Raw genomic sequence first — 22,326 nt, 5'->3', positions numbered from 1 at the left:
AATTCTGGTATTACATGGCTTTTAGACTAAAAGCCCTACTGAACGGTGATCGGTGAGCATCTGTCAACAAGAATAAACCAGAGCAGATGTGACTCAGTATAAATATTTCATATATTTTCTATTCATTATATAAGATTGTTTTAGAAATTACTGTAATTATTTATTTGGAAATAACTGTCATGCACCTGATCTTTACAACCAGTGTTTAAAGTTAAAGTCTGCTATTATTATTTTTTTTAAATAATGCATAGTTTGGCCTAATTCTAGCAAAATTGTGGTTTCTGAGATTAAAAATGTGGAGCGGCTGTAATCTGTGGCTACCATTGATCTTTGCATTACTACAAAATTATTAGTGAGTAAGAAAAGATTATATGGTACTTTATTTTCAGATTACCCCTAGTAAGACATAATGCATTGTGTGCTTTCATCTATGTAACTACGTAAAAAAAAAGATATGCATGTAGCTTGATTTGTAAAGCAATCATGGGTTTGATCAAAGAGAGCATTAATAATAGGAGTAAATCAAATAGACTCACATTGTGAATTGTATTTAGTTTACTGTTTAACTGTATTCAGTTGAATTTAATGAACTGTACAGTAAATAGGGCACAGGGCCATCTAAATAGTCCATACATTTTGTTTCAACAATTGTGGATTTTTTTTTTTTTGTTTGTTTGTTTTATTTGTAACATCAATCATTCATGTTTTCTTGGCGACACACAAAAATATGCTGTCATAACATTTACACAAAATAGAAGGGGCTTCACTTTAAAGCATAACATGACCAGTAAAGGGTCACAATATGGTGCTTGCACAAACAATATATTTGCTCATTTTATTGGTGATGGTAACTTTTTTTGAAATTGTTCAGGTTTGCTTTATACAGAATAAAAGCACAAAACTAGTTAAAAAAAGTCAAAACATAATGTTTTATAGAATACATTTTGAAACTATACAAAATTAATTCAATAACCAATAATACCAATGAATGAATAATCAATCATCAATAATCTTTGCTGTTAATTAAAAGTGCATTTTTTGCATCTCATTTTTTAATCACTACAATTCTACACTGGTCGTACACATATATTCATATTTCTTGCAGCAAAAGTAAATGCATACAAGCAAAATAATCTGCCAATTGTGTAAGCAAAATATTCTTGTTTTTTTTTTTTTTTTGACGTAAGAGTATTTTGCTTACCCCATTGGCGATTATTTAGCTTTTTTTAAGGAAAAACTCAATTAATATTGGCATATTATTTCTCAAAACAAGACAATATGTTTTGCTTGTCTAGAAAATGCTTCTTGATTTAGGAATTTTTAGACATTTGGACAAGAAGCATCTTTTGCAGTGCAATTTTTTATAGTGTTTTCTTAATCACCTGAAGTCAAAAATAAATAAATACTCTTGCACAATACTGATATTATTTTTAAGACTGACCTCTATAGTTAGTCGACTAACCATTAGGCAATGAGAAGAGGTTTGGTCGACTAAATTTAGTTGCTAAGTCACTTTTTACTTGTGTGTTTGCTGGACAGTCTTTTACTACTGACACTTACAGCAGAAGCCCTTATTTCACTGCAATTAAGGCCCATTTGACCTGCTTGCATGACCTTTCCTCTCCTCTCGGCTGTTACAGCAATATTTACAGCGTTTATTAGTTTATTAGTGCATTTATTAGTGTCACTCGTCTGTGAAGAGCACCAGGAGGTAAGAACCAATCACAGCCATTTTTGTTGAGCGCGTGACCAATCAAAGGAGTGTGGGAAAGAACTTGCTAGACAAGGCTCAGAAAGTCAGCAGGATATTTAGGTTTGTTTATTTTTTATTTATTTATTTTTTTTCTTTTTATAAATGCTTGTGTTGTTTAAAGGATATATCTATCTATCTATCTATCTATCTATCTATCTATCTATCTATCTATCTATCTATCTATCTATCTATCTATATATATATATATATATATGTATATATATATATATATATATATATATATATATATATATATATATATATATATATATATATATATGTGTGACTCTTTGTATTGGACAAATTGTATTTCAAATAGTATATAAATATAAATATATTTATACATTTTAATACAAGAATTGCTGTAAAAATATAAAACTGTGTATGGAAAGCATCGTCAATGCACCATGATGCACCGAGATATCGAATTGAACCGAATCGATGGCATGATAATCGTAACCGAACCGTGAGCCCAGTGTAGGTTCACACCTCTACAGGAAATGCAAACATTTTCTTATCAATCATCAACCTCTTAACAATCACGTCTACTCAATCTAATGATAACTTAGAAAGAAAAAAAGTGAGCTGCTTATGCGTAAGTGACAATTGAGGCACTGTTACAATCACTTGCTCTTGATATGCTGCATCAATGTTGGTCTTACAAATAATAATATTATAGTTCAAATGTGCAAAGACTACATTTACAAAGAAAAAGAGAGAGAATTAAATGTTTACAATGACATGACGCAATTCAAATGGAACACATAACAATACACAATCATTATCTCTTCCAGTTTGCTGTAACAAGCTTAATGGGTGCACTTGAGTGCTTATTTGACTATGTAGACATTTAAAGACCCGTTATTGTGATCTAAATAATTTATTAATAAACATTCAGCTAGTTGCCTAATTACTAAAAAGCATGGACTAAGCATGGAATTTTATTTATAAAAGTATTTTAAGTAATGTTTAAATTAGAGACAGAATGCCTACAATAAGCTGAAATCACCATGGCAAACAAGATTTATTCAAAAGCAGTTTGTTACAGTACGTGTTTCTTGTGGTTTCTCTATGAAAATAAAAATCCTTCTGGACCATCCAATGTATTGCATAGACTGTATGCATAGACGGCAACAATATATATATATATATATATATATATATATATATATATATATATATATATATATATATATATATATATATATATATATATATATATATATTTAAATGTAATTTTCAAATTAGCAAATACATTTTTTAAATTAGCAAATAAAGTTGGATTAAACACTAAAATAAAATTCTGCTAAATTGTTGCAAACAATTTGTATGTGTTGAATTTAAAGAAACAAATTAAAATTAGGAAAATTCAATTCAGCCCAAACAACCTCTTAACTTAAAAAAAAAAAAAAAATCAAAATACAAGGAATCATCTTTGAATCATTTGTAATTGTAATTTTCACCACTTGAGGGTGTGTGTATTCACAACAAACAAGTGCATAGGTGATGATGTGTTTGAGTGTGGAATAATGGGGGTTCACTACATCCTAAGTGACATGTTCATGGATGAACTAAAGTATTCAAAACTAATATTGACCAGTGTGACATGGCACAAAAGCTCAAAGTAATTAAAATGCTCCAACTACTTAAAAAACAGACAACTGTGCACAATTTACCACCAGTGATTTTGCTGGACAGTCTTTCACTGACACTGGAGTATACAGCAAAACCAGGAGACACTATTTCACTGCTAGGAATAAAATGAAAGCTCCCTCTCTCTCTGTCTGTCTCTCTTTCTCACTTTGGACCTTTGAACTGCTGGCATGTTTGCAAGGTAACTTCTCCTCTCCTCTATCGCTACTAAAGTGATACTTGTGGATCCTGACACGAGTGTGTCTGTGGAGCCAGTTTTCTCCAAGGCGTCTATTACAGATCAGCATGTGATAGCTGCACAATGTGCACTTTATTACATGCATTCAGACTGTTTCCACACATTCATTCTTGTAAGAGCGCTGACAGTTTTAGGGCCAATTGCAGCCCTTTCTGTTGAGTGTGTGAACACAATGACCAATCATATGTAAGAACACACTCGACAACACTCAAATAGCAAGCAGAACAATATTTACATTAGTTTATTTACTATAAATGCTAACATTGTGTTCTGTGGTTGTATTTGGACTGAATTTAAGTTTCATTTGAAACATTTAAAAAGAGTGTTTTCTTTAAGCAGGAAAAATTAAAGGTACAGTTTATACTGTACACTGCATCTGACTGCTTGTAATAAAGGACAAAAGTGTATTACAAATAATATATTATTTAAAATATAAATAGATTTTAAATTTTTTATTAAACAATTCTTGTCTTGTGAGGAAAAATATATAATTGTGTATGGAAAGCATTGTCAATGCACCATACCAAGATACCAAATTGAACTAAACCAATCACATGATAATTCTAACTAAGCCAAATCATGAGGCCAGTATAGGTTTACACCCCTAATATAAGTATATAAGCGGGCAAAAATAAACTGTAAAACACTGTTCTAGTGGATTTTGGAGATCTGTATGGAAAAAAAGTGCCTTTAATGGGTAATTATTTTCAAATTACAGGTTTAAAAAATGTGCTCATAACAGTACAGGTAAAAAAAAATACTTTATTCAAGTAAGTTGAGTAATTTTAATTCTTAACTTTCACTTCTAAAATCCCCTTTCCCTAAAAATGTGCTCAATAGCCACGTCTGACATCAATAAGACACAGGTTCTTTTTGAAAGTATTGCATTTACATTAATGTTTATCCGTTGTGACTGTCTGTATTCCTCTAAATTTAATTCAAAGACCAGGAGATTTGTCAGGAATTCTAACTTATGTTTTATACATTATACATGCTCCCTTCAAGTACGGCCATACATATATTACAGGCCTAATGCAGATGCAAATCAGTGACAGCTCTGAGAAGGAATGCATTTTACAAATACTGAGACTGGGTCTTCTGAAAGCCACATTCGCTCACATCGTTTAGGCCTTCAGTGTTTTGAAACACCTGTCATCTAAAAATAGTCTGAAGAAATATTCTTATATAAATCTTATCCCCTTACTAGTAAACACTGAAATAAAGCAGCTTTCATGATGAATGGCAAGGTTCACAACTGAATTATTATAGTAAATAACAACTACATTAAATAGACGTTAATAAAATTTAAGCGGATATTCTAACAGAAGTCAGAAATTGAGCAAGGTTTTTTAATTTTTTAAAAAGGACTTCATGTAATTCACTTTAGTTTGGTAAAAAAAATAATAACAGTGATGAATTTGAAAATACAAGTAACAATATTTTTATTTTAGCATTTGACTAAAGAGCCTACACATTGTTCTGTTTATGGACTTTGTGTTCTTGCTTTATTTGCATGTATTTTGACCTAGATTTTTTTTAGAGTTTCCTACCATTAGTTGTCATCACCATCACCTGTCTGTATCAGTTTATTATCCTCTGTGTTTAAGTTTCCCATCATTGTGTGCTCATGGTTAATTACTCTCTATTCCTCCTCATGTTTTTTGACTTGCTTTGCTTAGTTATAATTGTATTAAACATTAGTTTTGGATTCCTCATTATCTCTTGTGCACTGGTGGATTAATCATAGACAGTATATGAAGTGTTTAAACACAAAAACCTATAAATGCTGTCTGAAATTTTCCTCAAAAATTATTATTTTTTTTTCATCTGGATCCTGTGTGTATGTTCAGTAATATCACTTTTATGGCAAAGAATGAGTAATTTTCCTGGTCCTTAAAATGAAATATCACAACATACTGTAAACAAAGAAAGCTGAGAAAAATGTTTATTTTCAATGAAAATTTTCGACAGCACTTCAACTCTCGCATCTGAACTCTTCATATACACAATATTTTCTCTTAATCTACTAAATGAATACTTTAAGATCCTCAAAATGGCATCACAAACATGAGAACAGAAAATCCTAACTGTTTGCTCCAATATTTTGTGTCATGAATTACAAAAACAGCACCAACTAGAACCCTGACTTTCTCAAAACTTAAGAATAAACATGGCAATAAACATGGTAATAAACATAGCGGATGTAAGAAATTAGGATGGTAGTGCTTGGACCCTTTGTACCTTAGAAGCCTGTACCTTGGGTTTTAGGTAACATGAAGGCAGCTTGTCTTTATTCACTCTTTGTTGCCATGTGATTATGTAGAACCGCAGCTGAGCTGAGCTTCACGTACCTTCATGGTACATAAAACCCATAATTGGTGGATACTAAACTGAAACTTAACTGGCTATCCAGCTAATTTGGTTTCTTGGTACAGGTCCCTGGTGTCCAAAATCCTTCTATGCTGCACCATGACTGCAATTGTTAAGTTTCTGTCATCTGTCAACTTTCTTTCTTTGGATATTGCTTTGCTTTGTGTAATCTTTAGATTGAATGTATGCTTGTCTTTTGGGTACCCAAAAATCAATATTTATGATAGTGAATAACATAATTACAAAAACTATTCACAATCTGCGATTGGGGAGCCTTCTTTTAATTTCAGATAAAAACATATTATAATTTAGAGCTTTTTTCCCTCAAAATGACAATTTGCTAAAATAAAAATGTTTTAGTTGTTGTGACTGAAAACTAGGGTTATTCCACAAACTACATGTGCAACTTTCTCTGTATAAAATGAATATAGGCATATTACATTATAACATAAATGTAAAATAATTTTAAAAACGTATTAGTTCAACTGAAAAAACATATGCATCTCATATGTTGAAATATTTTGACAACATAATGGTGTAGTTATGGCATCTGTCAGCAGGGGTTAAGTGTTTACAGCAGTTTATTATCGGCTTTACACAGCTGTGACCTCGTAGCAACCCTTTTGTGGATTAAACTAGAGTGACCATGCTGGGACAACAAATAAGAAAGACCTGAGTTTTTTATGCGTTTAATAAAGCAGCCTTCTCAATAGAGTTGCATTCGGCGGAGTGAGACTGTTACAAATGCTGTGCATATTCTCAAACTTTGTCTGGCAACACTTAAAATACAGTCAAAAAGGCTTTTTTCCCACTTATTTTCAGTCCTCTAGCAAACCTCCTGCTTATCAGTGAATGATGAAGAAAGACCTTAACAAATAATTTATTTATAAATCGAACCCAGATGGGACATGTGCAGCCGTTTGCACTCGCTGTATAGCAGAACACAATTATCATCAAAGCCTGAAACATTTTCTTTTTCTTTTTTTGAGTGAAAGCTCATTGAGTTTTATAAAGATTGAGTTCTGGACACAATTTAAAACACTATGTTGTCTATTAATATGTGATACATTGCATAAAAAAAGCTGTTTGTTGTAATGATGCAAAATATGTTGCAATGATAGGAATGCATTGAATGGCTATTCTAAATGAGAATATATATATATATATATATATATATATATATATATATATATATATATATATATATATATATATATATATATATATATATATATATATATATATATATATAGACACACACACACACACACACACACACACACACACACACACACACACACACACACACACACACACACACACACACACACACACACACAGTGAATATGCAAAAGGTTAAAGTTTTAGGACATATGATTGAAGTTGTATTAATGAGTGAGCCATGGAGCAGAAAAGCTCTTAATATGACTCATTAATTAATAGCTTAATTCCTCTGAGTGCAGAAGTGATTTGAAGCTCATTTCATTGAAGATTATTCAACTTTTGGAGAACGTTTGAACAGTACAAAAATGAAAAGAAAAATAAAGTCAATTTAAATGCCTACTCTCTGCCTTAGGATGTATATGTATAACAAACCATTGATTTTATTATGAGTACACATCAGTGACATTAAAACGGATATCAAGAAAACAATAGAGTTTTACAGACGATATAACTTCAGTATGCTTCAAAACAGCTTCCAGCTATATCAAAGATTGTCACTGGTTATGTTTTCCTGTCGTCTACAGTTCTTAACTATAAAGGACATCGTGCACTTCTGAAAATATACACAGACTTAGAAACAAACATCAAAATGACAGATGACAGCCGACTAAAGTAACAAAATCTTTGAAATTGCAACCTTATTTGTCATGGTATTTTTTTGGAACATTTGTAGCTTTAAATAAATAATTGTTTATTTATAGCATTTTAAAAATACAAAGTAAAAGCAGAATTATGCTGTCAAGTCCTGATACAGCAAAACTATATAGTCTTTATAGAAAAATAGAACATAAACATATTTGCTTTTTAAAAAATAGTATTATCATTGACTTGTGTTGCTAGTTGAGAGACCAAAAGCATGGTAAGCCATTGGTAATGACCTTGCCACCAGAAAGCCTTAGGCAACAAACTTCATGAGCTGAGTGGTAAAAATCATTTAACATTTTTGGTAGTTTGGCAAATCTTTATGTTATTAAGAACATTAAATATCACAATACTTCAAGAGATCAACATGACTATGATTAATTGTTGTAGTGTGAGGGATTTACAAAACAAACCAATCATACAGAAATCACTTATGAAAACCAAGCCTAAAAACAATAAGGATTCAGTGATACAATTTTAATGTGTTTTGTTTTATTAATTGATGGGTCTATTGCCCATTCTACATAACAATTATCCACCCAGACTCATTGAAAAAACATGCTTGTGCCAACATAATTTTGCTAAATTCCAAAAACCTGTACCGTGCAAACAATTAACAGCAGTTTTCACTAGAGGCAGTAAAAAAAAAATTTCATGCAAATTATGATCACAGGACATTTTAGTGCATTTAATGAAGTTCACTTAATCAGTAGTTCTCTGGAACAACATTACGCTTGTGATGAGGAGCGTTCATGTACCCGTGAAACATGGTTCAACAAAAGTACTTGAGGCTATGTTAAAATAAAGTACGATGGCATTGTTGCTTTAACAAAACAATTTAATCATAGGTGACAGTGAACCACAAAACCAGTCAATAATCAATTGATAATTGCTAAAAAATAAGCTCATTTATGGTTTGTTAGGATAAATATTTGACAAAGATTCAACTATTTGAAAAACTGGAATCCAAGAGTTAAAAAAAACCTTGGTAAAAAAAAAAAAAAGTTATCATTATTGTATAATATTGTCCAATGTTGAGTTCTGGTATATTTACACTAAACAACTCGTTTATTCTTTCATTTTATTTTTGGTTTAGTCCCTTTATTAATCCGGGGTCGCCACAGCGTAATGAACCGCCAACTTATACAGCATTTGTTTTCAACCCAGGCTCATTCTGAAAATGTTCTTGTATATACATTTCTGGGGTCCGCAAAATACATCCCAGGAGGGATGCAGTTTTTGTTTTCATAAATCCAAAAGAGGCCGCTGTGTATGCTTTTTAGGATCTCAAATTTCGATTGCGAGTGCCATTCGTGCGTGCCTTTCTTGTGTAAACCCACTAGAGGCCCACCTTCATCCTTCCCTAAACCCAACCAATTTTATTGACTGACCAGTCCACCTACTTCTCTAAACCCAAACAACAATATTCAAAAGCTGTCCAGAAAAAGAAAAGCCCTTGTCTGATTTTTTCCACATTTTAGATTTAACTACTTTATCACCCTGTTATTTACAGTACGTCTTTATTTTATTTTTTGGATTCTGTTTTTATCTTACCTACTTTCTGAAACCGTTCCTCACCGGACTCAAACCCCATCGTCTTGGTCGGGTCCTCTCTGAATCTCAAGTCCGTCGACATACATGGTGACCTAACAGGACAAACTGGTTACAGTGGGAAAGTCATCCACATGCATGTAATCGGTCAGCTGGTAAGCATGAAAAGGAATGGCGTTCATTTAAAAAATGAAATGCAGCCATACGTACATCTGGCCACATAATTTGCGGTCTCTAAAAATGTATATAGGGCTATGTTTTCAGAATAAGCTTATGTTGTATGTTTTACACAATGGATGCCCTTCCAGCTGCAACCCAGTACTGGGAAATACCCATACATTATTAGATTTACACACATACACTACAGCCAATTTAGTTTATTCAATTCATTTATAGCGCATGTCTTTGGACTGCGGGGGAAACTGGAGAACCCAGATGAAACTGAAGCAAACACGGACAGAACATGCAAACTCCACACAGAAATGCCAAATGGCCCAACCAGGACTCGAACCAGCGACCTTCTCTGTAAGGCGAAAGTTCTAACCATTGCGCCACTGTGCCACCCTTTATGGAACTCAATCTTCACTTAATATTTTATTGATTTTGGCATAACGGAAAAAAACATATATTAATTTAACCCATACAATATATTTCATGTTTTTGCCAAAAAATACACCATTTAACAATGCCCATTTGGGAAAAAAAAAAAAAAAAAAAAAAAAAAAACACCACCTGGATTTGATGAGTTAACAGGCAAGAGCCCTCCATTGAATAACTACTGCATGGATAATTATGTTTCAGCTGCTAACAAATTATTTAAGCCTTACTGATGCAGAGAGTAGCTTCACATTTCTTACACAGCCATGCTGGCAGAGACACACTGTGGTCATGATAAAAATGTTCTTTTGTTTCAGAAGGGTCAAATTATTGGCATGCATCAAGGAAAACATGGAAGGAGACTGCTTAAACTACTAAAATTTAGTTAATAACTGTCAAATGCATTATTAAAAATTGAAAGGACAATGGGGAACCGTCATCTTTGAGGAAGAAATGTGGTAATGTTTAATAGTAAAAAAAGTAAATTTTTATTGGCGCAATGTGACAGGAATTTAAGGGATTGGGACAAATCCGTAGCTGTAAGAAAATTACTTATGAGTGAGGCTAAAACGAATGAACGAACGAATTAAACGAATGAATGAATGAATTAAACTTCTAAAATTTTCAAGAGAACACAAAGATTGGAGCAAAGTAAAAAAAGCCATGTGGTCTGTTAAGTCCAGATGTACTCTGTTCCGAAGTTATTGGTGCATCAGGTTATGCTGAGAGGCCAATGAAGTCATAAACTCATCATTTGTCTACATACAAGCCTGTGGCGGGCAGTGGTGTGATCTGGGGACGCTGCAGTCAGGTTTACGTCCAGCATTGTTATGTCCCCAAAGAATGAGGTCAGCTGGCTGCCTGAATTTTCTGATTCACCAGGTCATTCTATCAATGGATCTTCCTCTTACCTGATGGCACAGACATAATCTAAGATGACAATGCATTCTGACTCTCCTATCAATAATACAATATCTTAGTAAAAGAAAAGTGCATTTCTGGAGGGAAATAAATGTGACATTGCAGAAGCATATTAAAATAATGCCAGCGTCACATATGTAAAAAGTCACATACACTGTATGCAACACATTTGGTTAAAGTTTTAGTGTAAGTGGTACAAAATGAGATTTTCAAAACTATTTAATTAATTTTTTGGTCCAAATCAGTGACCATTTCCCATGGTTTTTCCTTTGATTTGTGCATGGACCACTGTAATAAAAGGCTAAAAAGTCACTTTTTTTCCTTTACAAAAAAAAAAATTCTAAATAAAAAAAAAAGCTTTCTTTATAAAGGTTTTGAAATTACTATTCTTGCTTTAATATCCATGCGATTAGATTATTGTAATTCTCTATATATTGGTCTACTCTCATCTTCTATTTCTAGAGTTAAATTGGTCCAAAATGCGGCTGCCCGATTGCTCATGAGGAGCCACAAATATGACCATATCACACCATTATTGCAATCACTACATTTGTTGCCGTTTCATTTCCGAATAGACTATACAATTTTACTCCTTGCTTATGAAACTTTGTACAACCTAGTGCAACCGTATCTTTCTGATCTGATCACTACTAAGGCCCAAACCCGATCACTTAGATCAAATTATGACTGCCATCTATTGAAAACACCCCAATCTCATCTCAAATGCAGGGGCAATAGAGCCTTTGAGGTTGTGGGTCCAAAACTATGTAATAAGTTTCAATTAAATATCAGAATAGCACCCACTTAATCTGTTTTTAAATCAATGTTAAAGACTCATCTTTTTTTGAGTGCATTTAACATTCCCTGATGGTGGTTCCAGGCTATACTAAATTGCTTCTTTCTTGGAAACTTTAACTGTTGTTATTATTGTTTTATACTGTTGTTTTTATTAATGTGTGCTGCTGTTTTTACCTGCTACTGCTATTGTACAGCACCTTGGTCGACCAAATATTGTAATTAAGTGTGCTCCAGAAATACACTTTGATTTGACAAGCATCACATAATCTTTATATGTAAAAATCCCAATATTTTTAGCATTTTTTTTTTACCTACTGGACGTTTAACTTTGAACCTACTGCAAAACATGCCCAAAATCATTCATTCATTAGCTTAGACTTTGATTTATCAGAGGGCACCACAGCAGAATTCCAGCCACAACCCAGTACTGGGAAACACCCATACACACTCATTTACACACTCATACACTACAGCCAATTTAATTTATTCAATTCACATATACCACTTTCTTAAGATTATTCATTCATTCATTTTCCTGGTTGCCACAGCAGATGAACCCCCTATTCTGGCACGCAACCCATTAATTGGAAACACCCAACACACTATCAGGTAACACTTTATTTTGATAGTCCATTTGAGTATTAGTAGACTGTCTGCTTAATATTTTTGATACTGCTCCTTCAACAGACATTTAACAGACTATAAGAAACTTTGCAAGTACATGTCAACTTACACTAACTCTAATCCCAAACTAACAGTCTACTTATATTCTAATAAGAATTAGTTGGCATGTAAATGCAATGTAACTTAAATTCTACAAACGGACCATGAAAATAAAGTGCGACTCACTATCACATTCATACACTATGGCCAATTAAGTTAATTCAATTCACCTGTACCACATGTCTTTAGACTGGGGAAACTGGAGCACTTGGAGAAAACCCATGCCATCACGGGAACAACATACAAACTATAAAAAATGCCAAATGACAAAGCCTTGACTCGAACCAGAGACCTTCTTGCTGCCTATGCCAAAAATCATTGAGTAAAATCATGAGTATAATATTCATAATAGACATATAGTCGATTGTTAACAATCTGAAAGGAGTTGTTTTCTGATAGCAGCCAACACTGGACGCACAGCGTGCCTCTTATTATATAGCTGATTTTCATACAAGTAAATAACTTGATGCAAAATATAGCTTCAAGTTGAAATTATTAGCTCCCTCCCAGGCCTGAACGCAAAGCTTTAGCAAAGAAAATAGTTTTTAGCAAGCATAAAGTATTGACTTTAAGTTCCTGACTGAGTCTGTGTTATTAGTCATTGTTATCAGTAAAATAACACAAAATAACAAACTGAATGGCTGAATCAGAATCAAGACACCCATGTAATAATATAATAGTTTCATGCTCAAGAAAATTCTCAAGTAAGTTACATAAGCTCAGTTTGAATTGAGAAATCCACAAGGGGACACTTTAGAAACTGTGCATGACTGTTTATCACTATACATTTAAAAATGGCAATGACAATTCATGGTCACCTAACACCTATACAAGTTAATGTTCTATTAAGTAGACATATAATCAATATTTTACAAATTAGCCTATCAATATGGTCAAGCCATCAATGACCTAAGCACTTAACCTTAGCAGAGGTTAAATCTTTTCTTAATCAGCACAGCATTTCCTTAAAAAAGAGTGAGTTAGAAATTCTGCCAGTAGTTGAAAGCATCAGAAATGTGTTTACAAGTTATTAAGCTATGAAATGTTGAAATATTAATGAGGTTATACACAAACCTTTCGATTGATTGCAAGATAATTCATCACTATATGACTTTACTATAACAGCAGTATGTTGAAATAGAAAACACAAACTAATGTTCATAGTAGTATAACATACAGTATTCTTAATCTTGACACAAGTATACAGAAGTGGGGCCAAAAAATGAGCAATTTCCTGTCCCATTTAACCTCACCATAAACAATGCATACCAAATGGCAGATTATGTTGTTATGTTACGTGTTAACTGCATTAAAATGCTATGTTATGTTTCATGTTTTGTTTGACCAAACATTTATTTTCTTTCAAACATTATAATTACCATCACTCCACATAGACGCGTGGTTGCTACATAATTGTACAAAAAAGAACGTAAAAAAGGAAAAAGAAAACTATGTTGTGACTAGAAAGCTGCACGCAGTTTTATCAGGCTTTGTATGAATTTTAATGGGAATACAATTGCTGCATTTACATGTTAACTGGCTTGCAAGGCCCAGGAGAGCTTAATCAGAGGCAAGGTACTCTAAAATACTTAAGACCGAACATTAGCATAGATGTTCCCTGTCCCCATTGACTGGCAAATCAAAGCTGGGTTTTTTGTTCAAACTTTTTTTTTGTTTTAATCTTCCTAAGCATTTCATGTTTGTCAACACTTGACCTTTGGACAGGCATCTTTGCAATTAGCAAAATAGATTTGAAGATTCTTCCAAATATCAGCACTAATTAGTCCACATTTACATTAGTGGTCGAAAAATACCATGTTGTCATTCAACAACACCTTGGTTGTTTCCACACAAACTGCTTTGTGTGCTTTCTAATTTCAGCATTTGATTAATTGGCAGGGTTTTTACATGCATACTTTAGGAGGAACAAAGTCTGAGACAATTACTGAAAAAGATTATTATTTTTTTTAAAGCAATTGTTTTATTTTATTACATATTGGTTTAAAAAATAATACATTTAATACATTTAAATAACCTGTTAAATAAATAAATAAATAAAATGTCCCGGAGATGATGCAAGTAAATCGCAACAAACAAACTGATAAGCAGTCTAAGATTAGCATTTGAAAAAAAAAAATCTATTATAAATTTGAGTAAATTGTTGATTTGCTCCAAAGAAACTGATTAGCGATCTGTGAATGATATTCAATTATATACAGTGTAAGGATTGCATTATGTCAACCATTACAAATGCCCCTTACACTTGCTACACACTTTCTTTTTATTATTGATTCAATAATTTTCCTTCGGCTTAGTCTTTGATTTTATTAGAGGTCGCTACAGCAGATGAACTGCCAACTATTCCAGCCTACAGCACATCAATGGGAAACACCAACACTCTTTCACATTCATACACTATGGCCAATTTCATTCATTCATTTATTCATTCATTCATTCATTCATTCATTCATTCCTTTTTCTTCTGCTTAGTCCCTTTATTCATCAGGGGGTATGTTTTACACAGCGGATGCCCGTCCAGCAGCAACCCAGTACTGGGAAACATCCATACACACTCATTCACACAAACACACACACACACACACACACAAACACACACACACACACAAACACACACATACACACACACACACACACACACACTATGGCCAATATGGGAGAAACCTGAGAGTGGGAGAGCACCTGGAGAGGGAGAGTGTGGGAGAGCACCTGGAGGATAGCCACGCAAACACGGGGAGAACATACAAACACAGAAATGCCAAATGGCCCAGCCAGGACTCGAACCAGTGACCTTCTTTCTGTGAACCGACAGTGCTAACCACTGAGTCACTATGTCATTTCGTAGTTTAGAGCTAAAATTTAGCAAAAAAAAAATTCCTGCAGAGAAGAACCATAATTTTCATAATTAAAACCTAACCATTTCAACAAATTCCATCATCTTATAACAGTACTGCCAGTGTTCATCCTCTTTTTCTATTTCTGTTTTGGCAGCTCTTTAATTTTGCCAAGCACTTGTGTTGCCAATCCCACACCTTCTGGGTTGCAAACTCGTGTAATTGGTCAAACTGGAAGATACTTTCTTGGAAGATACCAAACTAGCTGGAAGATGCAGTAGCCCTTAACATTCACTATTGGTTGAGCTGAAAGATATAGTGGCCACACTCCAAGCTCTTGCTACTGGTTGAAATGAAAAATACAAAACTGACACTAAACTCTTACAATGAGTCAAGCTGGAAGATACAGTAGCTACAACCCAGACTTCAGCTTCTTTTTTTACTTTAAATTAGGAATGAGCATTACATTGAGACATATGTAGTCAATGAACAATACACCAGTATGAGACATTTTAAATAAACCTACAATACTTTACCATGATCTCACAAAAAAAGTAAATGCATAAAAAAAATTCTTATGTAATGGCAAAAGTGCGACTAACTGGCAATTCATCCAATATAATTTGCACAGAAATGTATGGCTTTTCAAAAAAGGCATCCTTTTAACCTCACCCTCATCACCAACACACGCGGGCATGACCAAATGATTGTAAATGATAATGTACAAACTCACAGGAATTAGCCAATGCAATGTTTATATATTTATATTGCTAGTACACACTTTTAAGTGCTTTTTTACAAAGTTCCAGTGTTATGATTTATCCTAAGCTGCTAAAAGTGACAACTAATAAAGACTATTTCCAACTTCAGTTACGAACACAGAAGCAAAGAGTACTGAAAATCTGCAAGTTATATTGCTGTTGCTGTTATATTGCCTAAATCAAAGTAAATTACGAGTAAAAAGAAAAAAAAAAAGGTACAAAGTTTTCTTTTTTAAAAAGTAAAAGTGCACAAAATATTTATGGCTGATTTTTTATTTCATTACAACTAATCATTTCCAGTACCACTGGCAAATCTACCACATGTATATGTGTATATGGCTATAAATATTTGTGTCAGTGCATATGGCTATAAATATTTGTTTCAAAACATTCTGTTCATTTACTTATTTACTTATTAATATTTTGCCATTATTTACAAGCTTTGAGCATTTTAATTCAAGTATTATAAAAAGACACATTTGCTTTATTGCCTATACAATGAATACATTTTAATTTTGGCATTTATTTACACATAAACATTGATCAATTGCCATTTTTTCCCATTATTATTATTTTTTTTTATTTGCTCATTCTTTATACTTCTTTACAACAAGGTGACTTTGCTGCAATAACACACACATCTTCATTTCTGACTTTTTTTTTAAACTGAAAAGATTTTACAAAAGAGACACTATCAGTAATAAAATAAGAAAACAATTGGCCTCAATTCACTTGCGGTATTCTAAACATGACAACTGGTAATTTAATAAGCAGTGTTTTATGAGCCATATTATTTATTTTGATAGAACATTAGCTTTGACATGCTCTATATAAGTAATGCATTTAGACATACAAGCTATATGAAAAAATCATGCAAATAATTGATTTAGTATTGGCATCGGTCAGGCTTGGATCTATTCTAAAGACTTAGTTTAGTCCATGAGCAGGGAGAAATCATTTTAACTTTTATGTGGAGAGAACAAGATCGCACACAGTCTGAGCGCGTGCATGATGATGATGAGAGGGCTAACGGCTCATTTCTATAACCATATTTGAGAGCTTGCACGTCGCTCGAGACATTTGCAAAAATATTATGATTATGTCCAATACCTGCAATCCCACGCCATTATTCAGACTGTAAGAAAGCGATGTCAGGAGGCGGTGCTTGTCAACGTCACTATCGGAGAGCAAGGAAGGAGGTGTGTCTGTGAAACATGTGAAAACTGAGAATGTGGAACCATGATAGATATTTCAACATCGAAATGTATCACACAATAAGAACTGTAATACCACTACCATGAGTTTCTTCAAACGTGAGAGCAGAGTTTGTTATGTTGCGTTCTTCTAGCTGCCTGCACTGCTTTACACACGGCTTTCCGGGTCAAATAGCAGGGCTTTCATTGGTCCGCTTACGTAAGTATATCTTTATTGGCTATAAATGCGGGTCAAAGGTTTTAATAACAGTTAAAATGTGGACATACTCAACAGCGAGCGATGCTTTAAAGGTAAGGCAGTAAAATACCTAAATGATTTATATTAAAAACTAAAATTACAGATTAAAAAAAATATACTTAAAATATAAATATATAAAAAAAGAAAATGAACTACTGTAATGCATGTATCATTTTACAACTGTCAAGTGTCATTTTACATTCATATTTTGCTTATATTTTAAAATTGTATCCATGCTCCTGTGCAAACTTTTTGAAAATTACAAAACCCTTATCCAAAGACAGCTGTCAAAGTAAGGAAGAGCGGGGCACAAAGTAACACTTTTTTGGTTTTGGCCAAATACTGAACAAAGTAATTACACAAACCATATTTGTTTACCAGCAACACACAAGCCTCTCCTACAAATGAACACTAATTGTACAGACCTATGGTTTCTGTGCAGTATTGCCAAAAGTGCTACTATTTACCCAACCTGTGGGGTAATTATTTGCATTATTATCCATTATTGTACAATGCATGCAATTTTTTTTTTATTGAAAATTTTCTATTGAAAATATTTCCTATTAAAAAACATTTCTATTAAAACATTTTTATATAAAAGTTCTCTACATTACGTTCAAAACTCAAAAATGATTTTGAATAATTGCAATGTGTGGCTAATTTATAACACCCTGTTACACCTTTTTTATTTTTAGTTTGCCTTTCAAAACCACAATAATTTACTCAATTCCAACATAATCTTAACTGTCCCTTCCGGGTCTCAGAAGATATACAATGAATCAAATATAAAGGCATACAATTACACAAAACAAACAAAGAAATAGTATAAAATAACTTAACAAATAAAGAACAATATACCTGTCAGACATTAAACAGAGACCCTGTTAAGGTTTAAATAAAACCATATTCTTGAAACAAACTATACAATTGTTTAGCCTTCTCACCCTTCGTTATTTTTAAAGCCTCTGCATAGGTGACAAACTCATTTTTAAAGACAATCAATTAAGATGCTGTTTTTAAAATGTTGTATTTATGAATTAAGAATTTAAGTAAAATAAGTAAACAATTTGCAATTAAGTCATCATCTTTGTTGTTCAAATGTCACAATGCCCCAATAAATAGAAGGAAACATTGAAATATTTTGTTTTATCACACCCTGTAACTAACCCCTCTGTGTTTTGTTTTCCTCAAACCTGGCTAGCAGTTACTGTGTGTTTTTTACATCTTTCAAAATAGTTCCATCTTATAGCCTTGAGGACGGTAATCACAGCAATATAAGATTTTACATAGAAACTTTCACAGATTTCTTTTAAATAAAAAAATTGACTGTAATAAAAAAATATTTTATATTGCAATAATGGTTTCTCCAGTGGTTCTCATCAAAATTTTGCCAAAATTTTTCAATGATTGACAGAAAGATGTTTGCCGACACTGTGATGAAAACCTCAGAAGCATGCTATGGTTAACCCTGAGCAAATACCCTAAAACTCAGTGTTCCGTTTTACCCCGAATAATTTTGTGCCCGGCACTCCCCTAGTTTGGAATTACCTCCCAAAACTGTTGTGGTTTCAAAAACTACCACGCGTTTATTGAGTTTCGGATAGTCTTCTGAGGTGCAAGTAATTTATCATATGACAAAAAAGGCCTGCATTGATTCTACCGCAGCAAAATCCATTTTATATTTGGCACCAATTTATCAGGAAGTGATGATTTTATTCTCTTTTGACTCAATGGTTTTGCACACAAGTCTAATTTACATCTATGGATGGAAACTGGCACCCAAACTGTAGATGGATGGATGGCAAAGAACGAACAATAGCATTCATTAATCATAGTTGTATTATTAATCATTTACGGATACAGTATTTAAAGCCAAAGTTGAGCTTATTGATATTAATGCACTACAAGTCAACATGAACAATAATTTAATAAGCTAATGTTGACAAAAGATGAATAAATACCTTTATAAATGTAGTTTGCTTATGTTCATAAATATATTAAATAACATTAACCTTATTGTAAAGTTCTACTGATATATAGTTTGTTTTAATATTAGATGTTTATTGTGTCTTTTAGACCTCTCTGTTCTGTATTTCTGACGTATTTTTTATTTATTTTTTTTCTGCTGTGCATGGCTTTTGCAAGATCCTGTCAGAACAGGCTTTTCAATGTGCTGTCACCTAGAGGGGGGAGTTACCTCAGATCAGCCTGGTCTGGGCCACTGAGAGCCCACTGGGGAAGTGAGAGACAAATGCTAGTAAATAACCAAAATGACAGATCCAATCCTATATGTATTACCCAAATAGAGATGGATTGTAGCGGAGGCAAACCAAATATTAATAAATAGATGTGGTGCTTAGATGTGACGATAGCGGTAGCATTAAACCCATTTATCTTCCACTTTGCTTTTGGTCCTGGCAGTAATATTTCTCATCAGTCAGCAAGTCCAATGTCAACCGAGGCTCAGCACGGCAATAGAAGACTGTCAGCGTGATCTGAGTGAGTTTGGCCCTCCTGTTGTCAATCAATGACAATCCGGAGCTAATGAACGTATAACAAGCTTTAGAAGTGGTGAGTAATTAAATCTTCTGTTCATGAAAAGATCCTCAAAATGGCTGTTGACAAATTGTGGCTTGTCTGGCGTACTCTGTCCAATACACAGTAGTCCACAGAAAGAAAGAAAAAAAAAATGGTCCAATAAGAAGTTATAAACATTATTAAATTAGTCAAGTCCAAGGCTGGAAATACAGAGTGCGATGGTGCAGAAACCGAGCTACAATCTGTCACTCTTCTTATATAAAGGATATTTATAAATGCAATGCAATTCAAAACTGACATCCATTAATTTGACATTATAAAATTGTAGGATCTCAAACAAAAATGATTGCGTAATCAGCATTTTAATTGAGTCTTAATGATTGCAATTAGCAGATAACAAAAGTGAAGAATCAGCAGTACTTGATTGACATAAAAACACAAAGATTAAAGGATCTTGGTGCAGAAACATTGATCTATTTAAGAACTACTGCGCATACAGGGTTTATATAATCTGCCTGTTATAGCTGTGAATTTGAGAAAAGTTTTCTTTAATAACATGTATGCCAACTGTGCTTGATATTTTAGCAATACTTACTTTATATATTAATAACCATAACACTATTAATAATGTCACAGTATATTCAACAAATAATAACTCAAACAAAAGCGAACTCACAAATGAACTGAAATGAGATAAGGGACATCAATTATTGCGCAGTTTTGCGTGTCAAATATGGAAAGGCATGAATAGTTTATCACCAAAGAATATATTTGTAAGTTATTCTTGTAACCCAGAAAATGTTTGTTTTATAGATACAGTACATATTTGATGAAACAGTGCCGTCTGAGACCAAAGCAAAGCATCCTGTTTGAAATCAACAAACATGAGCATTGTTTGGAAAGTCTATGGCAGGGCTGTTTTTTGTTTGAGTCCGTTTGCCTTCGTGCTTACCGTGACAGCCGGAGATACTGCAGTGTCTGAATTCTCAAAAAAAAAAAAAAAAAAGTTTTATCCATATCTTATCAAAGAAAAGTTTGGAGTTTTCTTCTAAAGCTCTAATATTAGCAACTATGCACTCTGACAAAAAGTCTATTAACATGTCATTGTTTTCTGGCAAAATGCAAACAAATATAGTACTTTTAAAGTTAAGGGTTGGTGACTTCCCAGCAGACACACAACATCATAAGACGGTTATATTAGGTTAGACTTGATGTCAGGTGACCAAAATTCTATGTCTAGCCAGGGTCTAAGGGCAATATTGTTTTGAAGTCCATGTCAAATTACAGTGATATTTGGTTGATTTTAGGTTGATTTTAGGTTGGACATTGACGTCGGCATGACGTTGGGTTCTGACGTCAACCTGAAAAACAAAAAAACTAAATCCAAAAAACAAAATCCAACATCCCCACGATATTGGGATACAACGTCAATATGACAACATGTTGACATCCTATGCCTGCAGCAATGTTTGCAACACATTATTTTACATTTTCTTTTACAGCAATAATGATTTATATTTACAGTTGCATCATTAGCCCCCGAAACAAAACAAATAAGACTTTCTCCAGAAGAAAAAATATTATCAGACATACTGTGAAAACTTCCTTGTTAAACAGATTATTGATTGATTGATTGATTGATTGATTGATTGATTGATTGATTGATTGATTGATTGATTGATTGATTGATTGATCAAAATGAATGGCTTGTTAAATGATTTACCAAAAACTACCACTAAAATGTCAATTTGTTTACCAAAAAACATGTCAGGAAAATTTGGAATCCTAAACATATGCTTAAACCAGAATTGTTTAACAGATTATTTATTTATTTATTTATTTATTTATTTATTTATTTATTTATTTATTTATTTATTTATTTATTGTTTGTTTGTTTGTTTGTTTAAAATGAATAACTTGTACCATGATTTACCAAAGACTACAGTACCACTAAAATGTCATTAGTAGAATTGGTTTACCAAAAAAAAAAAAGAAAAAACATGTCAGGCATATTTAGAATCCTAAACATATGTCTAAACCAAATTTGTTAAACAGATTATTGATTGATTGATTGATTGATTGATTGATTGATTGATTGGTTGATCAAAATTAATTACTTGTACCATGATTTACCAAAAACTACCACTAAAATGCCATAAGTATAATTTGTTTACCAAAAAAAAAAAAACATGTCTAGCATATTTAGAATGCTAAACATATGTCTAAACCAAACTTTTTTAACACATTATTTAT

At 32.9% G+C, this 22,326-nt stretch overlaps 1 protein-coding gene and 1 long non-coding RNA gene across 11 annotated transcripts in view; one reads left to right on the top strand and one right to left on the bottom strand.

The window, feature by feature from the left end:
* The window catches only part of LOC147833971 (uncharacterized), a 386,870-nt gene extending 369,378 nt beyond the window's left edge, over positions 1-17,492 (bottom strand). For 3 of the 10 annotated variants that reach the window (XR_015507555.1, XR_015507556.1, XR_015507554.1), the window contains exons 1-3: positions 17,380-17,485; positions 17,194-17,288; positions 9,435-9,526 (exon numbers count right to left, since the gene is read on the bottom strand). The gene's annotated coding sequence lies outside the window, so the exon portion shown is untranslated. Of the gene's footprint in view, positions 1-9,434; positions 9,527-10,066; positions 10,940-17,193; positions 17,289-17,379 lie in introns of those variants that run through there. The other 7 variants (XR_015507562.1, XR_015507563.1, XR_015507564.1 and 4 more) reach the window with 4 other exon arrangements.
* On the top strand, positions 17,409-22,074 carry LOC147840824 (uncharacterized). The gene is made up of 2 exons (XR_015507587.1): positions 17,409-17,588; positions 19,957-22,074. It is a non-coding gene; the product is annotated as an uncharacterized LOC147840824 (long non-coding RNA).
* Positions 22,075-22,326: the final 252 nt, after the last annotated feature.

This window comes from Danio rerio, chromosome 14 (genome assembly GCF_052040795.2).
Source record: "Danio rerio strain M-AB ecotype USA chromosome 14, GRCz13ab, whole genome shotgun sequence".
Classification (NCBI taxonomy): domain Eukaryota; kingdom Metazoa; phylum Chordata; class Actinopteri; order Cypriniformes; family Danionidae; genus Danio; species Danio rerio.
Note: the sequence above shows the minus strand (reverse complement) of the source record. Positions and strands in the feature narration are given on the sequence as shown.